Source organism: Podarcis raffonei, chromosome 1, assembly GCF_027172205.1.
Source record: "Podarcis raffonei isolate rPodRaf1 chromosome 1, rPodRaf1.pri, whole genome shotgun sequence".
Lineage (NCBI taxonomy): Eukaryota > Metazoa > Chordata > Lepidosauria > Squamata > Lacertidae > Podarcis > Podarcis raffonei.
In genome coordinates, this window is record NC_070602.1 from 77,049,446 (window position 1) to 77,074,431 (window position 24,986).

At 42.2% G+C, this 24,986-nt stretch overlaps 1 protein-coding gene across 2 annotated transcripts in view; it reads right to left on the reverse strand.

The window, feature by feature from the left end:
• Positions 1-24,290, reverse strand: part of EPS8L2 (EPS8 like 2) — an 88,032-nt gene extending 63,742 nt beyond the window's left edge. The window contains exon 1 of one of the 2 annotated variants that reach the window (XM_053394909.1): positions 23,577-24,290. The gene's annotated coding sequence lies outside the window, so the exon portion shown is untranslated. The remainder of the gene's footprint in view (positions 1-23,576) is intronic. The other variant, XM_053394919.1, reaches the window with a different exon arrangement.
• Positions 24,291-24,986: the final 696 nt, after the last annotated feature.

A 24,986-nucleotide genomic window follows, 5' to 3' on the forward strand; every position in this document is an offset into this window, starting at 1 on the left:
TAGTAACAAATTTATTTAAAGGCAATACATTCATTCTGATACACCTCACATCAGTCCCAAGACTTGAATTGACTTCAGAGAAACCAACAATGAATGAGTAGGAGGCTAAATTACAGACGAAACAATGGTTATTTCTGAGGTGTCATAAACATAGTAGGCAGGATTCACCTAATGAGTCCCATAAGTGCAATTCTGTGCAATGAATTCCACTTGTGTAAGGGGTCTTCCTCCCTCCTCTCCCTGCACATGTCCTGCAATATTGGGATTGGGAAAGTGGCGATTATTCTGTCTGGCAAGTTGAAATCACAAGTGTGACGTCGAATTTCTCCCAATATGATAAACGCAGCGCTGCCCATAGTCCTCCTGCTATCTTCTCTGCCTATGGGTTTATTCCCATTTCATATTGCTGCAAAATCTGTTTGACCAGAGATGACAGTGGTACAAAAGAAATTAATGTATGCAGCAGGGTGAAAAGGATTTGAGTGACTGTCATACCCACCTTCAAGCTTCTCCAGCCTAAATAGACCAAAAAAGGACACAGAGGCCCACTCTATAATTTATGCTAGAACCAGATGTTAAACTACCTGACACCTGTGAGACAATGCCATGCTATTCTTAGAAGCTTGTTAATGAATTCAGATTGGAGAAAATAGACTGGGGGGGGCGAAACACTAGGAAAATACATTTTTAAAGCTAGAAAGATCAAATAAGATTTCTAACTTGAGCAGATGCATGTTTTCTAAAGGTAACCAGGTTACAAAACAAAGCAATACCACAGATATATTACACAAAGGAAGAGATACTGGCTCCAGTAAAGAGGTACAGCCTCCTTTCTTGCTATTTGCAAAATGTTTATCCCATCATATAGTCTGCAAAACCATCATAGAAACAATAGTTTGTAAAAAAATGAATGTTTGTCTTGCTATTACTATGACATTATTTGGAAATAATAAATAAAGTACCTCTCACTAATTTCAAGAAAGCTTTAAGGCTTAGGATAGCAAGCATGACAGTCTATAGAACAGCTAAACATATATACCCAAGAGGCAAGTGGGGATACACACACACACACACACACACACACACACAGCCCTGTTCCAGGTTAGTGCTAAGAAAATGGTAGTGTCAGTTGATTTGAATCAACTGATCAAATGATCTGAATTTTCTCCCCATTTCTCTCTCCCTCCCCATCTTTTGTTAAATCATTTCTCCCAAAGAGGTGTTTGTTGTGCCTCACAGCAACTCTGTGGGAGGAAAACAGGCTGAGAGCTAGCCAAAACCATGGAAATATTTTGAGTAGCAATTTCCAAATATATAACAAGGAAATAATATGAATTTATTGGGATTCAACAACCAGGGTTTCAGCATACCTAATCACTGTGCTATGCTGGCTCTTCAAAATGAGATTATTATTATTATTATTAGACATACAGTGCCCTCATCTGCATGCAAAATATGGCTTAGCACAAGTGAGTAAACATGTGGGCTTTCAAAACAGAGGTTGTGGCTGATCCCCACAGACTTTATGCTGCTGCACTGCATGGAAATCATGTTACTTGAACCAGGCTCACGTGTAAGCTCTCACAGAGAAACAACAAGCCATGACACACTATTTTCAGATGATGTGCTAAACCAAACCATAGCTTAGTACACAGCAGCAACATGATGACCACGGAAAAGCAAAGCAGCTGCAATCTCTCCAGGAGTCCACGCGTTGGCTTATTTGTGCTAAGTCATAATTTATTCTAGCATTACTTGCGAACTGGGCAAGTGTTGGACCAAACTTAATGCATTTTCACAATACAGGATTGGCATGTTGATATATTTGGAGGCTATGCTTTTTTCAACCAGTATAAAGCAACATCTAGCCATGTTAATATTATACTATTAATACTGCTAACGCTACCCCGAAATATGTGTGTGTGTGTTTATGTAACTAATGCTTACCACCACTATAATTACCCAAATTTATGACATATAGGCAAGGTGAGGGGGGGGTGTAGGCAGTGGGACAAGGAGTAATCTAGGATCTGTCACTGTTGCTGGCACTGAGTTCATCTCCCACACCAAGCTCATTGTATTTGTTTAGGTGGTTCAAGCCTTCCAGTTTGCTGCATCATAAAGTGCCAGCACTGAGTAACCTTTCGTTTCCTTTTGCTCAAGGCACCTCAGTCTCCTGGAATCTCTCATTGTCTGCTTTATGGGTGTGATCAGTTTCTTCATGTTTCAGAAGGTGAGCGTGAATGCTTCAAATCTAAAGTACACTGAGTAACCTGATGAGTATATGATAATTCGGATCCCTCTCTTACCATCTTCACCTGTAGTTATACTTCCAACATTTGGTGCTTTATATTTTAGAGAAAAGGAGTAAGAGGATACATGATAGAGCTGTACAAAATTATGCATGTGGTGAAGAAAACGGATAGAGTTAAATATTCCTCCCTCTCAAAATGCTTCAGCTCGGGGACATTCAATGAAGCTGAACGTAGGGCGATTCGAGACAGACAAAAGAAATCTTCACTTCTTTGCTTTCCCTGTACCTTCAACCACTCCCAACCCCCCAAACTCCTATTCAATAAGCTGTCATCTATGCATGAGCAGTGGTCATCTCCCATGTACACACCTTAACTGATGTAAAGTTCTGGAGAACATTATTTTGCACATTATTTTGTACCATTTTATCAGGACAAGTATAAGTTACTTGTTGTTTACTGTTGTAACAATTGTTTTCTCAAAATTTATCTTCTATACCATGACAATAAATAAAAACAGCATTAAAAACAAACAAACTGGAACTATAGTTAAAGTCCATAGAACAGAACAGCCGCTCTCCTATTCAGTTTCTTCCATGACCACTCATTAAAAGAAAACCACCCCATGGAAGGCAACTTCCACACAAACATACAAAATCTACCTCACATGGCAATCCAATGCTTCTCTTTGACTGGGAAAAGAGAAAAGAAGAATTTGAGCAACATGCATACAGGCGCTGCTCCGAAATCAACAACTGATTCAATGATGCAGCAGAAGCAGAGTGTGTTACTTCTGGTTTCATCCTTTGCTGGTGGAGAAGGCTTTTGCAGAGAAACTCTCAGCTCCTCTGAGGCTTTCCTACATGTTTGATGCTTTAGATAAGAATGTGAGAGTAGCAAAAGCCTAATAATACAAGGCTGTCACTGGACACTTTAGCCATTAGATAACACATGACACTGTCTTTTCAATTTAAGAGGATAACAAAGCTCCCTCTGTTTGGTTTCCAGTTCCTAACATTTCGCAGAGTTAATTCAGAGCAGGAGGGAAGTACTTGGATAGCCATTTAAAGTGGGAAGCAGCATATTAATTTACCAGCTTAACTGGTACCACATGGATCTAACCTGTATTCCAGGGGTGGGGACCCCATGGCCACCCAAATGTTGTTGGACTACAACTCCCAACATCCCTGAATACTGTCCATGCTGGCTGGGCCTAATAGGCATTGAAATCCAACAACATTTGGAGGGCCACAGGTTCCCCAGCCCTCTGTAATACCTCACTCCAGCTACAATGGCAATTAAGGGAATAGCCCAGCTTTCCCAATCCTGACACCTGAGTCTAGACTCCTGCTTTCTGCCCCACCTAAAACAATAGGTGCACTGCAACATAGACATGGTAATGCTGCAACTCCAGGAATGAAATCCATCAGCTAAAAACCACAGACTTTTTTTTCTCCTTCGTGAGGAACAGAGGAACGCAAAAGTTCACTAATCTGTAAGAAGAGTGGTATTCATAATTCAGCAGCAGGCCAAGAGCTTTTATGGAGCCTGGGCCAACAAACAGGAACCTGGACGTCAGACAGGAAAAGAAGGGTGGACCCTGCTGCAAAACTTGAAGCCAGCACACCTTGTTCTTGAACATACATTTTTCACATTGCAGACATTCAGAAGAAGACAAACATGACGCTAAAAATAATGCAGCCTGATCAGTTGAGAGACACCGGATACCTGCAGCCAACACCCCCATGTTCAACTAAATCTAATATGCAGGTCAGAATATGGCTGATAATGCTAGACAAAATGCTTAGCAAAAAGGAAGGCATTATATCGGTATACATATGAAGAGAAAAATAAGATAAACAACTATTTCAGATTCAGGACATCGTCATGCTATCGGTGAGCTTTCTCTCTAGAGCCACTAACTGCAGTATTTGGAAACCAGAAATAAATCATTATCAGTTGCACTTTTGGATCAGACCAAGGATCTTTCTAGACAAGCACCCTATTTGCAACACTAGTCAGTCAAGTGCAAGAACGTGAAGGCAACAAGCCCTTTTCTCTATAAAGGTCATCCAGCTGATTTGAGTACCAAATCCGGGCCTAAACCCAAACTGGGATGGATCCAGATAATCAGTCTCATCCAGGAATGTCTGTAGTTGTTCCACTATGATCCACTCTACCACCTTCCTCAAAAAGGGAGCATTTACGACTGAGCAATAGTTATTATAAGTTGGAGTAGGAGTAGCATTGTTTTAATTTATTCCTTGCATTTCACCCCAAGGTATCAGGGTGAGTTACAACAATTTAAAATGCAAGCTTAAAAACCTACAATTGCCTCCAAAAATAGTTTAAACATGCAATCACAAAAAATAGGGTGGTTCCTAAAATATTGCTATTACACTCCGTTGGGCCCAGGGCTGGTTTTCTCAGGAGTAGACACACTACCACCTCCTTAAGGTGGCAGGCAGCATCCCCTCTTGTAAGGAAGCATTCACCACTCCCTGGACCCCCTGCCAATCCCCCCTAACCCTGCTTGATTTCACTAGTTATGATGGGCAGGGATTGAGAGGTCACATATTTAGGACATATCCTGCAAGCACCCTGTTCCCAATATCAGGCATTGTAAAGTGCATCTGACCCCACAAAGCTGGAGGAAATGTCGCATTTAGGTACCTCAGCTGGGACTGGAACCATAACAGTGGCATCTGAAACACTGTGGAGTTAAGCAACTTTAGTCTCAAAATGATGACCCAGGTGACTGATGACTGGTGAAGCAAATGCAATCCTGTACATGTCTACTAAAATGTGAGACCCAAGCGGGTATAGGATTTCAACCTTAATGAGTTCAAAATCCAAAACTAAAACACTGACAATCACAAGAGTGAGGGAAGCTCTAGACATGCCAATAGCTGCAGCCACAGTTTATATGAAATTTTTAGAGTAGTTGGAAGAAATTGGGAAGTTCATTACATATTGTATTTGTTACAGGCTAATCCCAAACCAAGAGCACAGCCACAATTTTGGGGTCAAAATGTGAGTTTAAAACAAACAAACAAATAAAACACTTACCTGAGCATGCCTGGGTAAATTTACCTCCCCAAACAAATAATATGCACAAAACATAGCTACTGCTTGTGGTTTGTTTGGAAACAATTCATGAGCTGAGGAGAACCAGGTAACATGACAAGCCAGGCTGTGCCTGGTTTCCTCTGCCACTGGCGGACAAAGGGGTGTGTGGTGGATGCAGCCCCCCTCGGGTGTCATCTGTGAGGGAGGGGTGACATTCCGCGCTGCCCCCCATGGATGCTCACCGTGGGCAGCTACCCCCCCCCCCATGTACACACTCTGGGTGCCAGAGAAGCTAGCTCCGCCTCTGTCATCTGCACTTCATCAGGAGCAGAGGAAAAGTACCACAAAAGCTTTTGAGCAGCATACACATAAAACCATAGATTGTTTTAAACCAGGGGTCAGCAAACTTTTTCAGCAGGGGGCCAGTCCACTGTCCCTCAGTCCTTGTGGGGGGGCAGACTATATTTTGAAAAAGAAAAAAAAAAGAACGAATTCCTATGTCCCACAAATAATCCAGAGATGCATTTTAAATAAAAGGACACATTCTACTCATGTAAAAACACGCTGATTCTTGGATTGTCCGCAGGCTGGATTTAGAAGGCGATTGGGCCGGATCCAGCCCCTGGCCTTGGTTTGCCTACCCATGTTTTAAACTATGGTTAATGTGACATGTGAACTAAGCCTATGTCAATAAAACCCAACAGAAATAAACAGGGTTTTCAGAAACTGAACAGTTTTCAGCATCAAAAACATTCATACTAGTAGCCAAAGGGGAAAAAATGTGAACGATTGATGGAACAAAAATACCCGCTAGTCACTCAGCATGAATGAGTGTATAAATAAACCAGAAGAAAAGATAAAAATAGGCAGTATCTAGAAATCTGCTGGAGGAAAATTGTTCCAAAAGAAGAGGGATTAGGGTTTCTCACACTCTGTTTCTCAGTTCAGCAGACCAAAGAAGGAGGTCGTCCATACTTGCAGATATTTTTGGAAGTCTGAGCAAAAGTAAACAAATGGGCTTCATATAAAAGCTGGCTGTCGTTTTTTGGGATGAAAAAGACTCTGTAGAAGAAGAAATGCCATATTGAAATGGTGTGCAACATGAGTCATTTACTTTTGGTTTGGAAAAGAAAAGAAAAGAAACAACTTCACTTTCCTCAGCATGCCTGGGAATAACGCAGCAGCAGTTTGGAAAAGATTTCATAATGTTTTCCTCTTGCCCAAAGCTGTTCAAGGTTTGGCTGTGGAGCTTTTCGTTACCTCCCTCTAAAACTGTGACTAGTGAAATCTTTCGCTTCTTTTGACATACACAAACCTATCGCAAGGAACACAGCAAAGAACTTTAGGAAATGATATGCATTTTGGATGCAGGCAGAGCTCAAAGGTTGCAAGGTGGGAGAAAGGAATAGGATGAAAAGCTGCAAGTCTTCTTGGTGCAATTTCTCTGGCCATATGTCCTGCTTTTTTCCTCTTCACCACTATTGCCACATGCACCTCAAATCCCCTATTACAGAAGCAATTTTAAGAATATACTGCATTTATGTCATTGCATCTATGTGCCCACTCACCAGTCATACTCATTTGTCTCATTCACAATGAAATTCCTACACAGATATCCTATGTGATAATCCTGCAGATCTGAAATGTGCTGCTGCATGTAAATACGTCTTAATACCAGTAAATCAAACATGACGACAGCAGCCGTGTAGCACAGTCCGAAGTATTTCATCAGAAATAAGTCCTGCTGAGCCTTGATTATTGATTAAAGCTCTATATAAGGCATTAATAATATAATTGCTTTATTAACAGCTCTGCAGCAGATAACAAAGCTCTGAGGCAGTGTTTCTGCTAGGGCAGGGGAAGAGAGAGAAAATCTGGAGGCGGAGTTGCACTTTAGGGGACAATGCAGAGTTAATTTATTCTGCCTGAATGCAGTGTAAGTGCAATTAAATGCAGGCATGGGAAAACTTTGCCCTTCTCAGTTTTGCTGAACTATTAATCCCAGCCCCAACTAGCATGGCGAACGGACAGGAATGATGGCAGTGGTCGTTCAGCAACATGTGAAGAGCCAAATGTCCCCTGGATTTGGCCTAATCCCATAATAAGTGTACTCGGAATTGAAGCCTCAGTTTTCTTAATGCCATTCAGTATTGCAGCAATGGAATCATAATATGATTTAGAAGACGTATGAAGGTAGCCCCGTTTAGAGAAGTTTTTAATGTTTGATGTTTTATTGTGTTCTTAATATCCTGTGTGGAAGCTGCCCAGAGTGGCTGGGGAGGCCTGGCCAGATGGGCGGGGTATAAGTAATAAAATTATTATCATCATTATTATTATTATTTGCTTGTTTCCCACATATAAAGTATCCTTCTAATGTTCCATGTTCATAAGTTTGTTTATTTGAGCCCCTGTCCATTTTTCCTCTTGAACCGCTTCAGCATCCCACAATGAAGGGAACAAGCAGTGAAGTTGTGACAGATGAAAGGGTTAGTAGTACAGTCGTACCTTGGAAGTTGAACGGAATCCGTTCTGGAAGTCTGTTCGACTTCCAAAACGTGGCTTCTGATTGGCTGCAGGAAGCTCCTGCAGCCAATCAAAAGCGCAGAAGCCCTGTCGGACGCTCGGCTTCCAAAAAAAGGTTAGAATACTGGAACAGTCATTTCTGGGTTTCGATTGTTCAGGAGCCAAAACGTCCGAGTTCCAGGGCGTTCAACAACCAAGGTACGACTATAATGGCAATGGTGAGGGGGGGTTATGATCTTTCATTTAAAAGAAAGGGGATCAAATACCACTTTTTTGCAGGAAGTGTTTTGCCTGGGAACATAAACAGCACCAGACCAATCCCATCTCTCTTCCCAAACCTATTTGTGTCATTAGAATCTTCTGGGTTTCCTGGAAGGTGGGTGTTGTGTATTGCACATTGCCAACTAAAAGGTTTGGGATCTTTAAAACACATCTGAAGCACATTCTTTCACTTAAAGAATTCTGGGCACTGTGGTTCACCCCTCATCGAGTTACAATTCCCAGCAACTCTTAACTAACTACAGCGCCCAGAATTCTTTAAGAGGAAAAATGTGCTTTGAATATACTGTACTTTAGCTGTATATTGTGTATGCAGATTAACAGCACCTCAAGTCTAAGTTACACATATCTGCTGGAGCCCAGGTCTTGCTCAGTAGAGTTAGGAAGCTATCTGGGCTGCAATACTCACATTAGGAAAGGAAAGGACAAACAGAACATTTATAAGGCAAAATATACGCCAAGCGAGTAACCCCTGTAAATAAGGGTGAAAGAAAGAGACCTAAAGAAGGCTCAGTGTGGATGCTGTGTTGTTGTTGTTGTTGTTGTTTAAAGCAAATGAAAATTTGAAGCAAATAGAGGCTTGCTGTGAGATGTGGAAATGCAATAAAACGAGCGTGAGCAGTACAGAAGATTCCTATACCATACATGTTCCCTCTGTTTCGGGGGCATATTGCTAGTTATTTAACAAATGTAGACAGGTCAGTAAATTCCTCTGCCTAATGCTTTTCAAGCAATACTAAGCTTCCCAAGCTTTATGTAATATTTAATATACAACATTTAAGTAGTCACACCTCTCACTGCATTATAGTATCTGATATACTATAGTTATTTTTGTAGATTAAAAATAATGGCTCCGATGAATGGAAGGGAGGTAAGTGTTCTCTTTTAGTGGTAGTCACTTCACCGTGCTAATTAACTCTATATGCATTAATTAAAACATATATACATGCATACATACAATCTGGCTTTCAAGTTTCGCTCCACCTATTATTAACTATGATGCAACTGCTAAGAGTTTGCCATTGGCAGAGATGCCTTGTGGACATGAATGAACTCAGCTTTTAGTTGTCATCCCTAATTTGTTATCTGATTCCTGAAATTATATGTAAAGCTTCTAATAGAGACTGTAGCTACAAGGTAATTGAATTTAAGTTTGCATCTCTTAGTACAGTCCAGACACCAGGACTAAATAAAATAGACCACACTGAATTCTCAGATCAAAAACATTATAAGAAAGACGGGATGGAGTGGAACTCCAATGACTCTAACAAGCAACAAACACTAAAAAACCCAACAAGATTAAATTATAGGAAATAAATGGGGGGGGGGAGCTGTATGATCTTAAAGAGAGCATCAAAGGGAAGGGCTGGATGGATTTATGCTCCAACTGCTCTATCAGAACTCTTTAAATAATCTTCCTGCTCCTTAGAAACAGAACTTGCATAAGAGTAAGAAGCACATGACCAAGGCTGTATATTTGTTTCAACATTCCTTCCTCAAAGCACTGGAACAAGAGATTTGGTTAAAACATTTCATCCAGTTACAAGCTTGATCTGTCAGTCACACAAACCCACTGCACACCTGTAGAATCTCTGCAGAAGAGGGAGGCAAGATTGTGAGTGTCTATGGCAGGCTCTTGGTTCCCCAACCACAATCTTCTTGAGGGTTCAGAATGCAATGTCTGACTCCAGCTACAGTGATAGAGGAAACCTTTTTTCCCACTGCTGTGCACACAGAGCAAGTGAGGAGTAGCAAAAACCGAAGGCAATGTGAGTAGCAAGCCAACTCCTCACCTCCCTCTTATCATTGTGAATGCAGCAATTACTTTTTGCAGAAACACACCCATACATCATTGTTCATGGGGTTTGAGCCTTCCAGCTCAACACAGGGGTGGCTACTTTCCTATCCTGCCAGTCTTTCATTTTTAGCTCTTGCTCACATCCTCTGTGTGTATATATATATATGTTTGGATATTTGCTAACAATCCATACTCAGTTGTAACTTGGCACATGCTATGTCCACTGGGGAGTGGCACTTTAACAAAACAAACAGGCGCTGCTTTGGCTAGGCTGGTGGCAGGACTGGCACACAGGCGTTCTGTGTTTGAAGTTCTAGACCGCAGACCAGGTAGCGGCTTTGACAGTTCCAGACACAGTTTTGCACCCAGTAGCATCAAGTTTCTGAAGGAAATCCTCTCGAGAGCACCAAAGGAGCAGGCAGCCTGGGACCAAGACCTTGTGATGAAGATGAAAGAATTGTAGGAAGTTTTTTTAAGGGAAAACTGACAGGAAGTGATATAACCATATCCTGTCCAAGTATGTACTCAATGGTTAACTCTCTGGTGCTGTGATATGGAGCCTGTTGTATTACCAGAACAGGCCAATATTTTTTGTATTGCATTGCTAGATGGTGCTAAAAACATTTCATTAGGTTTGTGGGTGTGGCAAGCTTCCCAAACAGAGCCTGAGTCCCAAATGACGAGAACTGCCTTTCTAGAGGGGTCAACCATGTTAGCCTTTTGCAGAAAAACAAACAAAACATTGTGGCACCTTAAAAGACTGCCACATTTATTATAGCACAAGCTTTCACGAACTACTGTCCCCTTTGTCAGATACATGAATCACTTTCCTGAGCTTCAGGTATATACACATTTCATGGGGAGTGGGAAATTTTGGACAGAGAAATCAGAAGGAAATGAAACACTGAAAGGAATATATTGTATGGTACTCATGTGACCTTGAACACAGCCCTTGATCTCCACCCACCCTACCACACACATTTCATGGAAGTCAATGGGATTTCAGTGCCTTAATTGTCCCTGCTTGTCGCAGATTGTGGGAAGAGAGGGGGTGAAAGCAGATACGTATTGCTATAGTTCTAGGGCAGGAGACTCTGTTCCTGCATGATGGCAGATATTCCATGTGCTGTTGATGAATCAAGTCCTGTGTGTAAAGCAGGAGGCAGAAACCTTCCATGACAGCACATAGCGAAGGAGGCACACCCTTCTCATAACCCCAAGTCGCGACTGGCTCCACCATTCCCTAAAGCAGCATGAACTTCTCTCCTGAACACCAGGAAATGTAGCTGCTTCAAACTCTAAGCAAACCAAGTTCAGGCTTTTATCTTTGCATTTATTCCCTGGAGAACCATGGCAGTTCACAAAACCCAAGCCTAGTAGGTGTGGTGGAGGAATAAGAAGGGGGGAAAGGATGGGTAATTCCATCTCCTTAGGAGCAAAAGTTTACCTTGGTGTACCAAGTAGCAACCATGCAACACTTTATATTCAGTTCAAGAAACCAAAAATGAATTTATTACGGATCAAGCATCCTGGAGAGATTGATGGAACACCTTTACAGCACAAAATTTAAGTCCATACTTGATTCTCAGTTGTTCACTTCCAACATGCCAGTCTGTGCCCACCAAAGTACTTGTATCCTAAGAGTAGACCTTAAGATAGAAGCAAAGGCTTGAAGCTATCTCCATCCTTCTTTTACCCTCTCTTTCTGGGGTGGGCAAGAGAATCTGTTTATTCCCTGGAACCTTCCATTGCCAGACTTTCCTGCACCCCAACACACAGACAAACACCTCTTTTTCCAATTGCTAGATTGAAAAAATAGATTGAAACCAAAACCTTTCAGCTCATAGTCAAAAGGCTACCTTAAATGCATGACCCACTTTTTTAAAAATGGCCTTGTTACATTAACTGAGTCAAGTAACACCTCACTGCAGTAAAACTGGAACACAAAAAAAATGCCTTCTGAGGGAGGTCTTTTATTCCAGGGTGTCAGGGGTCAGCAAACTTTTTCAGCAGGGGGCCGGTCCACCGTCCCTCAGACTTTGTGGGGGGCTGGACTATATTTTGAAAAAAATATATGAACGAATTCCTATGCCCCACAAATAACCAAGATATGCATTTTAAATAGAAGCACACATTCTACTCATGTAAAAACACACTGATTTCTGGACTGTCCACAGGCCAGATGTAGAAGGCGATTGGGCCACATCTGGCCCCCGGGCCAGAGTTTGCCTACTCATGTGCTAAAGTGTGCAACATACTGTCACACTGATCATGGTGGGGCAATGCAAATGTGAAACAAGAATATTCTTCCTCCAGGGAGCTCAAACTGCAGGAATCCTCCAAATTCTGGAATATGCTCAGAGCATTGTCCATCACAGCAGAAAATGCTGGTGCAGTTATACCCTTTACGTCATGCTGTTTCAGCCTTCTCCAACCTGATATCCTCCAGATGTTTTTGACTACAACTCCCATCGGTCTCAGCCAGTACATGACAGCTCAGACTGAAAGCAACTAGAGTTCAAAACATCTAGAGGATGTCAGGTTTAAGGCGGCTACACTACTCATAGTAAGTTAAAACCCACACCAAATGACACACTTGTTCTAATGTATTGTTATAACATTGAAATTGATGTCTGAGACACCGGCTGTGCCCAGATACCACATTTTTATCATGTTAGTAATGAGCCTAGCCTTCACTGGACTTGTAAATGTGGAGAGGAGGAATTAAGAAGCGTTTGCTTCCAACTTCCAATTTCAGTTTGTGCCATTTCTGTTATGCTCAACCCCCCAAACACAGTTAATTTTAATTATGGGCTATTTAGACAACACTGCTTCATAAGCCAGTTTGAAGTTGGCTTGTTTCAAACAAACCATAGCTAAGTTTAAATACCATTTGTCAGGTTCAGATGACATAACAAGCTGAAAATGAAAAAAAGGAAGTGAAAATGCTCGACTACCTTCTTGTGGCAACGCTGGAGGGCGGGCGGGGGGGGGGAGAGAGAGAAGAGTGTCTGAGTCTGGGGGAGCAGGAGGCTATGCTTGTTTCCATCACAATAAAGCATGGTTTACTGTGATGTTTGAGCTGAAGCACTCTGTACTGCATAAATTCATGAGCTAATTTGACTTTGTCAGAAGGCAGTAATCCTACCCAGACATTCAAAATCCTTCAACATTCTCCAGGGTTCTGCATGGGGGGGGGAGCCTACATAAAAAAAGAGAAGCCTCCCTGCTTTCAGAAGTCATCCCCATAGCTACTGGAGAGAGGTAGCAAGGGGAGGTGGGTGCAGAGTTAGCTTGCTTGTCCACTTTCCCTCCTGATTTGAGGGACTTAGAAAACCAGAAGATATGTAATGTATTCATCCTTTGTGGGCATCCCAGAGGAAAACGGGTGCCAAAAGTATACACATTTGTCAAAAAAGCAGGAAGTATGATGATGGGAGTTTTGAGGGAGTAGTAGACAAAGATCCAGGAAGTCAGGCCAAGATTGAAGTCTGAGAAAGAATTATTTTTACACCAAGCACGCAGTCAGGCTGGAATAACCCACCCAGGGCAGCCACAAAAGCTTTTAATCACTGCAGAAAATGTAGAAAAGGGTGTAGTTGTATAGCTAGTTTGACCTCCCTTCCTGGCTTCCCCACCCACAATATTTGGTGGTACTGTGCAGCTCAATAAAATGAGAAAAATGGACTGGGGTGTACATTTCCTGCCTTTCTGTCCAAAGTGATAGAGGTAGCAAGGGATGGGGGTTCAGGGATGGTTCAGATTTTAGTGCAAACCTACTTAATTTGCACTTTCGTACACAATATGCAAACCAAAACTGAACTATATTGCTCTGAATTTTGGGACCAGGTCTCCAACTAAATAATGTATATATTTTAGAAAGAAGAGTGCATAAAATGCATATATTGCAGGAAATAACATACAAAATGCATTAGGGAAAACTGTTAGCAGTGCCTACTACAGTGTATAATACTGGCATGTCTAAATTATTTTATTCCCAACCACCATATCTTTATCTCCCCCTCCGCTCCTTATCATTTTTAAAAAGTTTTTATTAAGGTATACACAACTAGTAACAAAGGGATGGAAAATGAAATGTTTGTAAATCCAAAATATTGATGGTTTAAACTATTATTTACCTGTATTCCCCAGTTTAAACATCCTAAGTCATTATATATCATGTTGTAATTGTTACTGCTCTGGTTTTCTTCAACAACTCTGTCTACAAATTCAAAATTTGTTTTCAAATTTATTTTACATTTTATTTAATTATTGTTCTTTTACTTAGTTGTTGGATGTGACCAAATTTGTATTTCTAGGCAACAATATTTGCTTTTTTGATAATGAAAACCAATAAAAAATAAATAAGTAAACTATCTATGGCATTTCAAACTGTGGAGGGTATTAGGTTTTTTTGTTTTGTTACTATGTTATGTATTTTTGTGTTTTTATATTGTAATCCACCCTGTGATGTTCAGATGAATGGCTGTATAAAAATTTAATAAATAAACTATTAATTTGATTTATAAATAGGAGAAACTGTTTGCAAACTGTGTATCAGGCAAAATTGCATACAAACATGTGTATATTTGCACAAAGTACACAGTTTGCACAAAAAAGCTGATGAATTTTCCTGAGGACGTTTAAAGCAAAACTACAAACTAATGCAGAAATGTAGAGATATTAATTTAAGACAAGATGCCGCTTAGTCACGCTGGCCACGTGACCCGGAAGTGTCTCCGGACAGCACTGGCTCCCGGCCTCTTCAGCGAGATGAGCGCGCAACCCTAGAGTCGGACACGACTGGCCCGTACGGGCAGGGGTACCTTTACCTTTACCTTTAGAGACAGAAATAGGGACAGCATTGAAGGACTCATGGGTTCCCTAGTAATTTAAAATTCTACTGACCAGCCCCATGGATCCATTGCTGTGATATCAAAAGGCAACCCGCTGAAACCCCAAAATGTGTCCTTAAAAAAAATGTGCCCTACACTTTTACATTTTATCCATCTCCACTTTGCCATGTGGCCCCCAGAGGGCTGATCCTGGGCCAATATTCAATATTCAAAAGAAGTTAGCCATCCCTGTTTGACAGAGACTGTTGGATGGCTGCAAAAAAGGGAAAAAAAACTTTTAAGAGCAACAATATATCGGATGGAACAACATGCAGTATTGAAATTAGATTGTTGGTAGATACAAGGACTGTTTTATTTTCTGAATACAGCAACCAAGTGTGGAATTTTCTACCCCCAGAACAAAACCCACTGAAATTGATGCAACAGATTCTGTGAAATCAACAGCCTTCCAGGGATGAAATCAATCCCTGACATTAGCATGTCAGATTCTAAACTACCTAGCACAGATGTGAGGTTCTTGCAGATGTGGACAATTTAGCAGCACTCAATCATCATTAGTATTCTACTTTAAGCAGGAAGTGGAATAGTAATGCTGCTTTCAGATGTCTGGCATCCAGATAACTTTCTGTAGCAAGGAAACCAGTTCCACCCCTCCTCCCTATTTATTCCTCAGTCCCAAATCTTGGTAAGAGGGTAATTTTCATTGGACCACTGTCCATGGAAATGGTTAAAATGCTTCTTCTCCCCACCTGCCACATAGCTCATTACTATCTCCCCCCCCCACTGCACTCTAAATCATGACACTGTTGCAATTGTGGGGTTGTGGGAAGAGACACGAAAAACAGATATAAAATAGATACAAGATAATTCTGTTTGGAAAAAGAAAGGCTAAACAGCATAGATTCCAAGTGCAATTGGCCATCTACACTCAGAGAAACTGTGCACTCTATATCATGGGTTAAATTGATGGGTTTTCTGAGCTCTGGATAAATGTAACCTGAGCAGGGAAAACGTGAGATGAGGATGCTTTGTTTATGATGTCATGCAAATACTCCATAAAAAGTGAGTAAACGAAGCATAGGTATTTCACAGTAAATGTCCAGTGGTCTTCAGGAGACCATAAACAGGAACCAATAAAAATTTGAATGATAAGTAACTTAAAACACAATAATATTCTAAAACCATACACAACATACAAACCCTTTCCCCTGCATCAGTTTAAAAGTTATCTCTTTAATAAATGGGACTTTTAAGATACAGTAACAGATTTGAATCACAAAGCTGGTATCCTCCTGTCGCTTGCACTAAGGGGCAGCTGGAAGAACTGTTGCGTTTCAAGATACCAAACCAAACACATACCCACTTCTTCACCATACACCTACTACAGTTGCAAAACAAAATATGATTTTGTAACACACTTTCAACTAAAATTGGAAGCGTATTTTGCTTGCAAAAGCAGAGGGTTCTAATACCAAAAGCTTCTGGTGAACCATTTACATAAGGCGAAAAGCCTCCCTAGGTAATTTCTGCTGCAATACTGAGTCACTATTAATACAGAAACCTATTGCAGACAACCAGCTTTTCCTGTTCCCTCAACACAAACAGCTTGCATAGTGATCATTCAAGTGCTATGAAGAGTAAGACTCTTCCACCCTAAGTCTAGCCCATATATCAAGAATTCTCCAGCCGTGCCATTCAGTTTGCCCTGTTCAGCACTATCTTTTCTAGTCCTGCTTCTCCCCTTGCAGAGGACTTAGATGGACATGAAAACCAATCGAGCAAGCAGCAATGCCTAGCAACACAATGAAATGGGTTGTCTCCAGCTTTGTCAAGCTCAAAGCACACACATTGAAATCAATGCACATGACTGGCTCTTTGGCCAGATGGTTAACAAGTCCTGCTGGCACAACAGGGTTTCTCTCCTGCTCCCTTCCTACAGCCTGCAAATTGGCTCAGGGTTCGATAGGAGCGCACACACCAAAACAGAGTGCAGGAGGAGGAGAAGGGGGATTGTTTTGCCTGGCAAGCTGAAACGCTTGCACTGAGGGAATTCCTGCTACGCTGAATTCCTGCCCTTAATTTCAATAGGCCTACTCTGAGATTGACCAACTTTGGATACAACCGAACAGTTCCCGTACCTTTTAAGAATTGCGTAGAAGAGGAAACTGAGCTGGTTTTCTCAGACTTGCGCCACTGCAACATAAGCTGTGCCTTCCTAAAACCCCTCTGCTGTAGAACAACTAAAGGGACCAGAACCTTGTCCTTCATTTCATCGTATCCAAGGAGTCTGGCCAGGATGCCGCTTATTTTCACTAGCAAGTGATGAAATTAAGGCTAGATGGCTACACCCTTACATTTATCTGAAAAGGGCTCAGTTCCAAGCAGCACCTGCTTGTATAGTATCTGTTGCTCCACTGCTCCTAACTATACTGTTGGCTACCAAATCCACAATAACTGCCCCATACATCTTGCTGCCTGGATGTTTGACCCCTTAGGCATAAGCTACAGACCTCTTTAACAGGTCTCATCATTTCTCTCCCAATATACTATCACAGGAAAATTGGACTACACAAAATTGATCATGTATAGCAGCCTTCCCCAATCTAGTGCCCTCCAGATGTTTTGGACTACAAGTTCCATTAGCCCCTACCAATACAGCCAATGAACAGGGAGGATGGGAGTTCTAGTCCTAAGCACTGGGAGAGCACCAGGTTGGGGAAGGCTGCTGTATAGTAATGACTCTTACCCATCCCAGCCAAGGGACTTTTCCATCCCAACAGCCTTGAAAGCTGTTCATATCAGCCAGCCTGTACCAAATCACTCTTGGCACATTGTATATGTTTTTATTTATTTTATTTTGAATTGTGCTGCAACCTGGGCTCCTATGGGTGGAAGAGCAGAATAGAAATGGAATGAAACGAATGAATATATGAAGAATTCACCCTTTCTTCTTCATGAGACCTACTAGAAGCTATGGATTTGTTTGGACTGGCTTTGAATCACCACCATCTCATTTCCCAAAACCTCTAGCTTGCCTTCCTATTGGACTAGGGCAGCCAGATGCAAAGGACAACAGAACCCTTGCACTTCAATTGTTGTGCAGAAGCTACACAGCTCCAGCAGGTGTTGCTTCTACATGACCCTATCCTCTTTTTTAATCTGGCCACCCTGAGGTTGACCCCTTCATATTTAGCTCCCTATCTCCTGCATAGCTCTAGCCCACGAGACATTTCCCTCAATGATTCCTCCATGTCAGCCAGTCATTATTGTTCCAACAAGGAGTCATACAACAAGAGAAGAAAGTAGTAAAGCAGTAATAATTACGACAAAACAGATATTCACAATAGCAGTTAAATTTAACCAATTTATTGCACTACTGAGAAGGTGGGAAATTGGCTTGGACTTTAGAAGCTACCAAGGCAAATCCCACCACTGCTAATAGGGCCACTCTATAATGAGAAGTCAGCAGAAAATCAATGTTCTGCAATTAGATTTCCCCTCAAGGGCTGGATCTAAAAATGTTATGCAAACTGCAGGGGAAAATAGGACAAGAAAAGGAGGTGTGTCCCATACAAAACCACTGCCACAAGGGCAGCCTGTGTCAACCCGCTGGTAAAGACAGAGGGGCTGGACGGGCAGAATCCTAGAGTCTGGCCATATTGCTTGACCTGCCATTAAGCAGAGAAGCTGAACCTGAAAAGACATATGTTTATGATGCTTTCCTCCCATGTCTCTCTCCCCCTGCTCCCCCCCCCCAACATGTTACACCCTGACTCTCTTGCTTTTCTGAGTCGTTAATATGAGTGGGATGTAATGCCTCTGTAAGCTCTACTGAAATTAGTTTTCTTGAACCATAAACAGGGCTTGGGTAGGTGAATTTCTTGATGGTTTGGACCCAGCAAAATGGGCTTCCTCTATTGTTGAGCCCTGGCAGTCTTTCTAGTTTAACTAAATGTGCTTCTGAAGAGGAACAGCTGGACACACTGCATATATTACACATATTATAGCTTGCATTAATAGGACAGTTGTTAACCACCTGACTACTACTGTCATTCACAAAACTAATAAAACCTATGTGTCATTTGTTGTGAGAAGAGCTTTCATCCAAGCCTTCAAGGGTGATAACTTGGATGAACTCTGAAATTCGTATACCTTTTAAACAAAAACTACAAGCCAAGTGACAAAATGGCAAGAGCTGGCAATGTCTCTGGAGCTTGGCACAAACTTGCTTCTTGTTTCTGTATCTGTACAGATAAAGAACACAAACACAATGGAAGGCACTGCTGATGACACACAACCACGTTCTCCAAACACTAGTATCAACTACATACACTGAAAAGGGGCTAGTGGTGAGGTGGCTAATTGTGGCAGTCATAGAATTATAGAATCTTAGAGCTGAAAGGGGTCCAAGGATCATCTAGTCCAACCCCCTGCAATGCAGAAATCTCAGCTGAAGCATCCATGACAGATGGCCATCCAACCTCTGCTTAAAAACCACAAAGGAAGAAGAGTCCACCACCTCTCGTGGGAGTCTGTCCCGCTGCCAAACACCTCTGACTCTCAGAAAGTTTTTCCGAATGTTTACTCGGAATCTCAGTTCTTGTAACTTGAAGCCATTGCCTCAAGTCTAATCTCAAGAGCAGGAGAAAACAAGCATGCTTCCTCTTCCTTATGACAGACCTTAAGATATTTGAAGATGGCAATCATCCCTCCTCTCAGTCTCCTCTTTTCCAGGCTAAACATACCCAGCTCCTTCAAGCAGTTCTGGTAAGGCTTAGTTTCCAGACCCTTGATCATCATGGTTGCCCTCTTTGCACACATTCCAGTTTGTCAATATACTTTGGACACAGTATTCCAGGTGTGGTCTGACCAAGGCAGAATAGAGTAGTACTATTGCTTCCCTTGATCTGGACACTATACTTCTGTTGATGCAGCCTAGAAAAGCATTAGCTTTTTTTGCTGCTGCATCACACTGTTGACTCATGTTAAGCGTGTGGTCCACCAAGACACCTAGATCCTTTTCACATGTACTGCTAGTAAACCAGGTGTTCCCCATCCTATATTTGTGCATCTGGTTCTTCCTGCCTAGGTGCAGAACCTTACATTTGTCCCTATTGAAATTCATTTTGTTAGCTTGTGGCCAGTTCTCCAATCTGTTAAGGCCATTTTGAATTCTGATTCTGTCTTTCTTCTGCAGGATTAGCTACCCCTCCCAGTTTGGTGTCATCTGCAAATTTGATGAGCATCCCTTCAATTCCTTCATCCAAGTCATTTATAAAGATGTTGAACATCACCGTCACATGACTGTCATTTGGGGTTAATTGGATACTTTATATTTCAAACCTGCAAACATCACAATATGCACCCTATTTGAATGATGACTTGCACTCTACTTTCAGAACAAGGCTGGTGTGCACTGAAATGAGCTGATAGGATGAGAAAAGTGTGCAGGTGTATGAGAGATCTGCACATTCTGTGTAAATCCATTTAAATTCTCTTATCTGGGATTTGCTAATACTCATCATAGACAGACTGAGAGACACATTTCTCAAATGAACATATCATCTTTAAAAAAGGTTCTAGATATCAAAGCTACAAAGCAAACTGGCATAAAAGCTTGCTTTAAAAACCAAGGAGGCAAACATGACCCTTAATAATTATTTAAAATGTAATCATTACGTTGGAACAATTATGATGTCAGATGACAAGACAGCTGCCTGGTCCCACCTACCTGTCAAAGTTAGCTGTGAGGTGGGGACAAAAAGACCTGACCCACCTTCCTGTTATGGCTCACCACTGATTAAAAGCTAGAAAAGATTCATTACTGTGTTATCCATGTGTATCCCAACTAATTATTAGCCATTGTTCATATTTCCATAAGTATTTCTCAAATGTAGCCAGCTTTGTAGTCATCATCTCATTCAGTCTTCTTTTGCAGACTATGCACTAAGATTAAGAAATTTATTTGTCAAGGCCATCTGGGAACTTTAAGGCTGAGCAGGGATTTGAAGACAGGTTCAACACTCACTTTCATAATTTTATTACCATGTTTTTATCTGTCCAAAGTCTAGACTACTCTGGCTTTCATGATTTCATGTTCATTTTTTCATCTGTCCAAAGTCCGCAGGCATGGATTCTTTGAGTGGGATAGCTTTCAGGACTTGGGGATTCCATCCCCAATGGCGACACCAGGATGGAGGCTCCATCTGAGGCTGATCTAATGTCTTATTATGTTTAGTATTAACTGAAATTCTGTTGTTGTTTTTTAAATGAACTTACATTCAGCTCTTCAATATAAAAACATTGCAAACAGTTTTGCCCAACAATTTAACGTGGAAGGTACTGATTCATTAAAGCTCAAAAGGAAGGTTTGGACAACAGCCTGGATTGGAAGGATTAATGACTGGGAGTTGCTGCGTCATTAAACTTCAGATAACAGACTTGGATAGCATCCTGGATTGAAATAGAGTCAAGAGGAAGCTGCGCTAGTAAAAAGGCAGTTGGAAAAATATATACTTACAAATAAAGCTGTATTTGACGGATGAAAGGATATATGATGTTTGACATGATTGAGAATTGTGGAACCAGGGACGGAGAATGTTAAAGGGTCAAAATCGAGTTGTGGAAAATATGGAAACAATGAGGAGAGGCAGTACTGAGATGTGGAGATATGCTTCAGAGGTCCAGACCATGGGGAGCTCCGAAAAATTAATAATTATAATTTGGATTATAATTTGGTCTTTTTTTATTTTAGTTATTTTAATTGGATTATGCTTGGATATATTAATTGGATTTTTTATTGGAAAATTAATAAAAATGATTTTAAAATAAATAATAACATTTCCCACATAAATTCCTGTCACGAATTATGAACAGGTTTTACTGCTTGAATGAGTGATGCAAGATCCAGGGTGAAGAGTCAGACGGTCAGATGCCAGGTAGTCTCTTTCCACACTGTATGTCTAACCAACCGATAAAACCACCTGTTTGTCTTATCTTGCCATGTGGTAAGGAACATTTAATGACACATTAGGGGTGACCAAGTGGTGACATGGTTATCTGTATTCACCCTAAGAGTGACTCTTCACATTAAAGCAGTGGCACAACAAGTGCTGCCCAGTAACTTCTTCCCAGGCTGCTGCAGCAATACTTAGTGCCAAAAGTAATCATATGGACTATTCCCAACAAATTCCATCTCTTCCTCCCAGCTGGGATATAATTGGATAGGTAGGAGCTGCACACCACCCTTACATCATGTAGTTGTGGCTTCCAGACAGTAGCAAGGCAGTGGGTGATGAAGCCATGGGGAAGCAGCTCCCACACTGTTGCAGTAGCATACGAAGGGGGTGGCCCTGAGCTTTGTTTGTAGTCAGTGTGCAGTGTGTAGTCTGATATATCCTCCCCTCCACGCACACTATTGCATTTCACAATCCCAGCAGATTCCAACCTCTTGTTTTATAACAGGTCCTTTTAACCTAAATTAGCAATCGACTGGGACTTCTATGTGGACCATCCTTTCCCCTAGACAATGGAAGAACTAGACCACACTAGTACTGTGAAACAGCCTTTGCCAACTTGATGCCCTCCAGATGTTTTGCCTTACGCCTCCCATCAGCCCCACCTGATTTATGTAAATGTTCATAACATTTTGGTAAACTGGAAGCTGGAGCAATAATAACTCTTGTTAATATGGCATTCTATTCACATGACTATAGAGTGTCATGTGGTGAGCACAAAAAATCCAGATATTCAGAATGGATCAAGCTTCTTAGGACATCTTTACACATTGTACATGGGCACAAATCCCCAAACACATGTCATCAGTGTAATTTTTGAACGACATCCAAATGCATAACTTGTGACTTCTTACAAAATGCGTATGAGCAATTAGCATGAACTGAAAGGACGTGTGACATTCGTGTATGAAATACAAGTGTGCTGTTAATAAACAAGACTCTCTTGCACCTCTTTTGTACTTGGGAACTGGATCCAGAGTACAAAATGTAAAAATTAAGCAATGACCCTCGGCAGAGTAACTTGAAATTTGTGAGTTAGGAAAGAAAGATCTGGTATGTCTCTGTTTACACTTCCAGGCAGTTACTCAGCATGGAAGAGCAGTCCTGCTGCTGCACATTATACAAAATTGCCCTAATTAAAGCCAAGGAACAATTATATCCAAGTGCCCCACTTGTCTGACAACGCAGTGATTAGTTCCCAGGGTTTAATATCAGGCAGCATTTCAGAAAGCTCTAAATTAAGATGACTTGCATTTATTGAGAAGAATTTGTACCAGTATTTTCCATACTTAAGCAAACACACCCACCCCAGGCCACTGCCAATATGATTTCACTAAACTAAAAACAAAACTCAACCAACATTTTCCCATGGTCGTAAGTTTGAGGTCCACTTCACAAAAGTGCAGCCAAGCAGACATAAAAGCAGAAAGAAAAAAACCCAACCAACTTTGGAATAAACTTAGAGTGTCGATGAAGCTGAGCAACTGATAGCATAGCTAGACTTTGTTTTCTAACCTAGGAGTCTTCCTTTGCCAAAACAGCACTCCCTGCTGGACCTTTCCCATTTGGGCAGAGATGTTGTAGTACGCCACAAAATAACATGGAGAAAACCCTGCTCCTTCTCCCCCTAACTTCTTCCAGAGTTTTTGCCAGCACTCCCTTTCCCAAACACACTCCTTTCCTTACGCATGGGAAATATTATTTGGAGGCTCCGTCGTCAAACGCTGAGGAGCAGGGCCGGGGAGGGGGGGAGAGAAATTAAAAACAACAACAATTCACTTACTTTTCCCTCAGAAGCCAGTTGGACTCTCCCAGTTTCCTGGGTCCTCGTAATTCCTTTCCCACTGAGCGGCTCCCTTCCTCTTAGTCCAGCTTCCCTGCCATTCTGAACTTGGGGCTTCCTGCTCTGCTGTGCTCAGCAAAGGGCTTCCCTGAGGTGACCGCCGACCTCCCGCCCAGGGGAAACGGTGCCCGGGGCTGAGATGGGGAAGAGGAAACGACCCTCTCCCTTCGTGACGGCTCCCTCTTCTTCTCGCTCCTCCTCGCCCTCCTTTCTCCCCGTGCAGACCTCGCAGCTCCACTGAGAGCAGGTGGAAGCGCTCCCTCAGCCCAGGCAGAGGAGGAGGGAGAGGTGGAGCCACCGGCCAAAAGCAACAGGTTACTATATAACCAGGAGGCTCCGAGTCGGGGCGCCTCAGAGTTGGGTATCTCTGCTGACACCTGGTGCAACGTTGGAGAAGCAGGACTGAGCCGCTGCCTGTGGAGACAGGCGGCAGAGGGGGCTTTATTTTTCTTTCTCTCCGAGACTTCGGCGAGAAAGGAGGTGATTTTGCTTCAGGTTTTCCTCCTTCACCGTCTTCTCCCCGCCCCCTTTCAGTTTGGGGAAGGGAAATGAGCAACCTGGCGACGCTGTGGGGAAAACAAACCCACGTTTGTGAAAGGCACAAGCCGCCTCTCCCCGAGCTGGCGGCTGCCTGGCAGGCTCGCTCTGTCTGGCGAGATGTTTATCCAGCCAGAATAAGCCGGGCTCGGCCTGTCCTGGCAGCGCAAGGGTGGAAAATCTGTCGCGAGTTGGAGGGTGTGGCCACACGCATCTCTCCAACTCGGAGAAACAAAATGCAGAGGGAGAGAGTTTCACGGATTACCCAACTTTAGCAAGATGGATGGACTTGGGACTCGGAATATATTCCCCCCCCCCCCCGCAGCCACTGACTCAAATGCCAACGAGCACAGCATAGAGCTCAGCAGTTTTGTTGCATCGATAACGTGGAAGTGATAGGTTGTCTCTCTGGCTTGCAAGGGAGGGAGAGGGAAACCAGGAAAAGGGAGGTGCTGGGGTAGATAAACAGCATTTCTGTTCTTCAGTTTGAAACGGGTGGAAACACTTCCTTTGGCTTCCGGGGGTCTTGAAATGGACCCAGGGTTTGAAGCAATATACTGTGTGCCCAAACAGAAGTCCCAGCTCAAGCTAGCGCGTGCTTCCTCGGAAGTAAGTCCCATCAAGTTCTAGGAAATAAACTTCAACGTGCATGAGCTTAAGAGCATTTTCCCTGCTCAGCAATTTGCCGGTGGAGTCCTGCACAATGCAACACTCACAACAATAGTTGTGTGGTGAGATTTTTGTCCCGACTTCTGAACAAGAAAATATGCTGCCTTTATGCAGAATTGGACTACTGGACCCCTTAGCCTAATT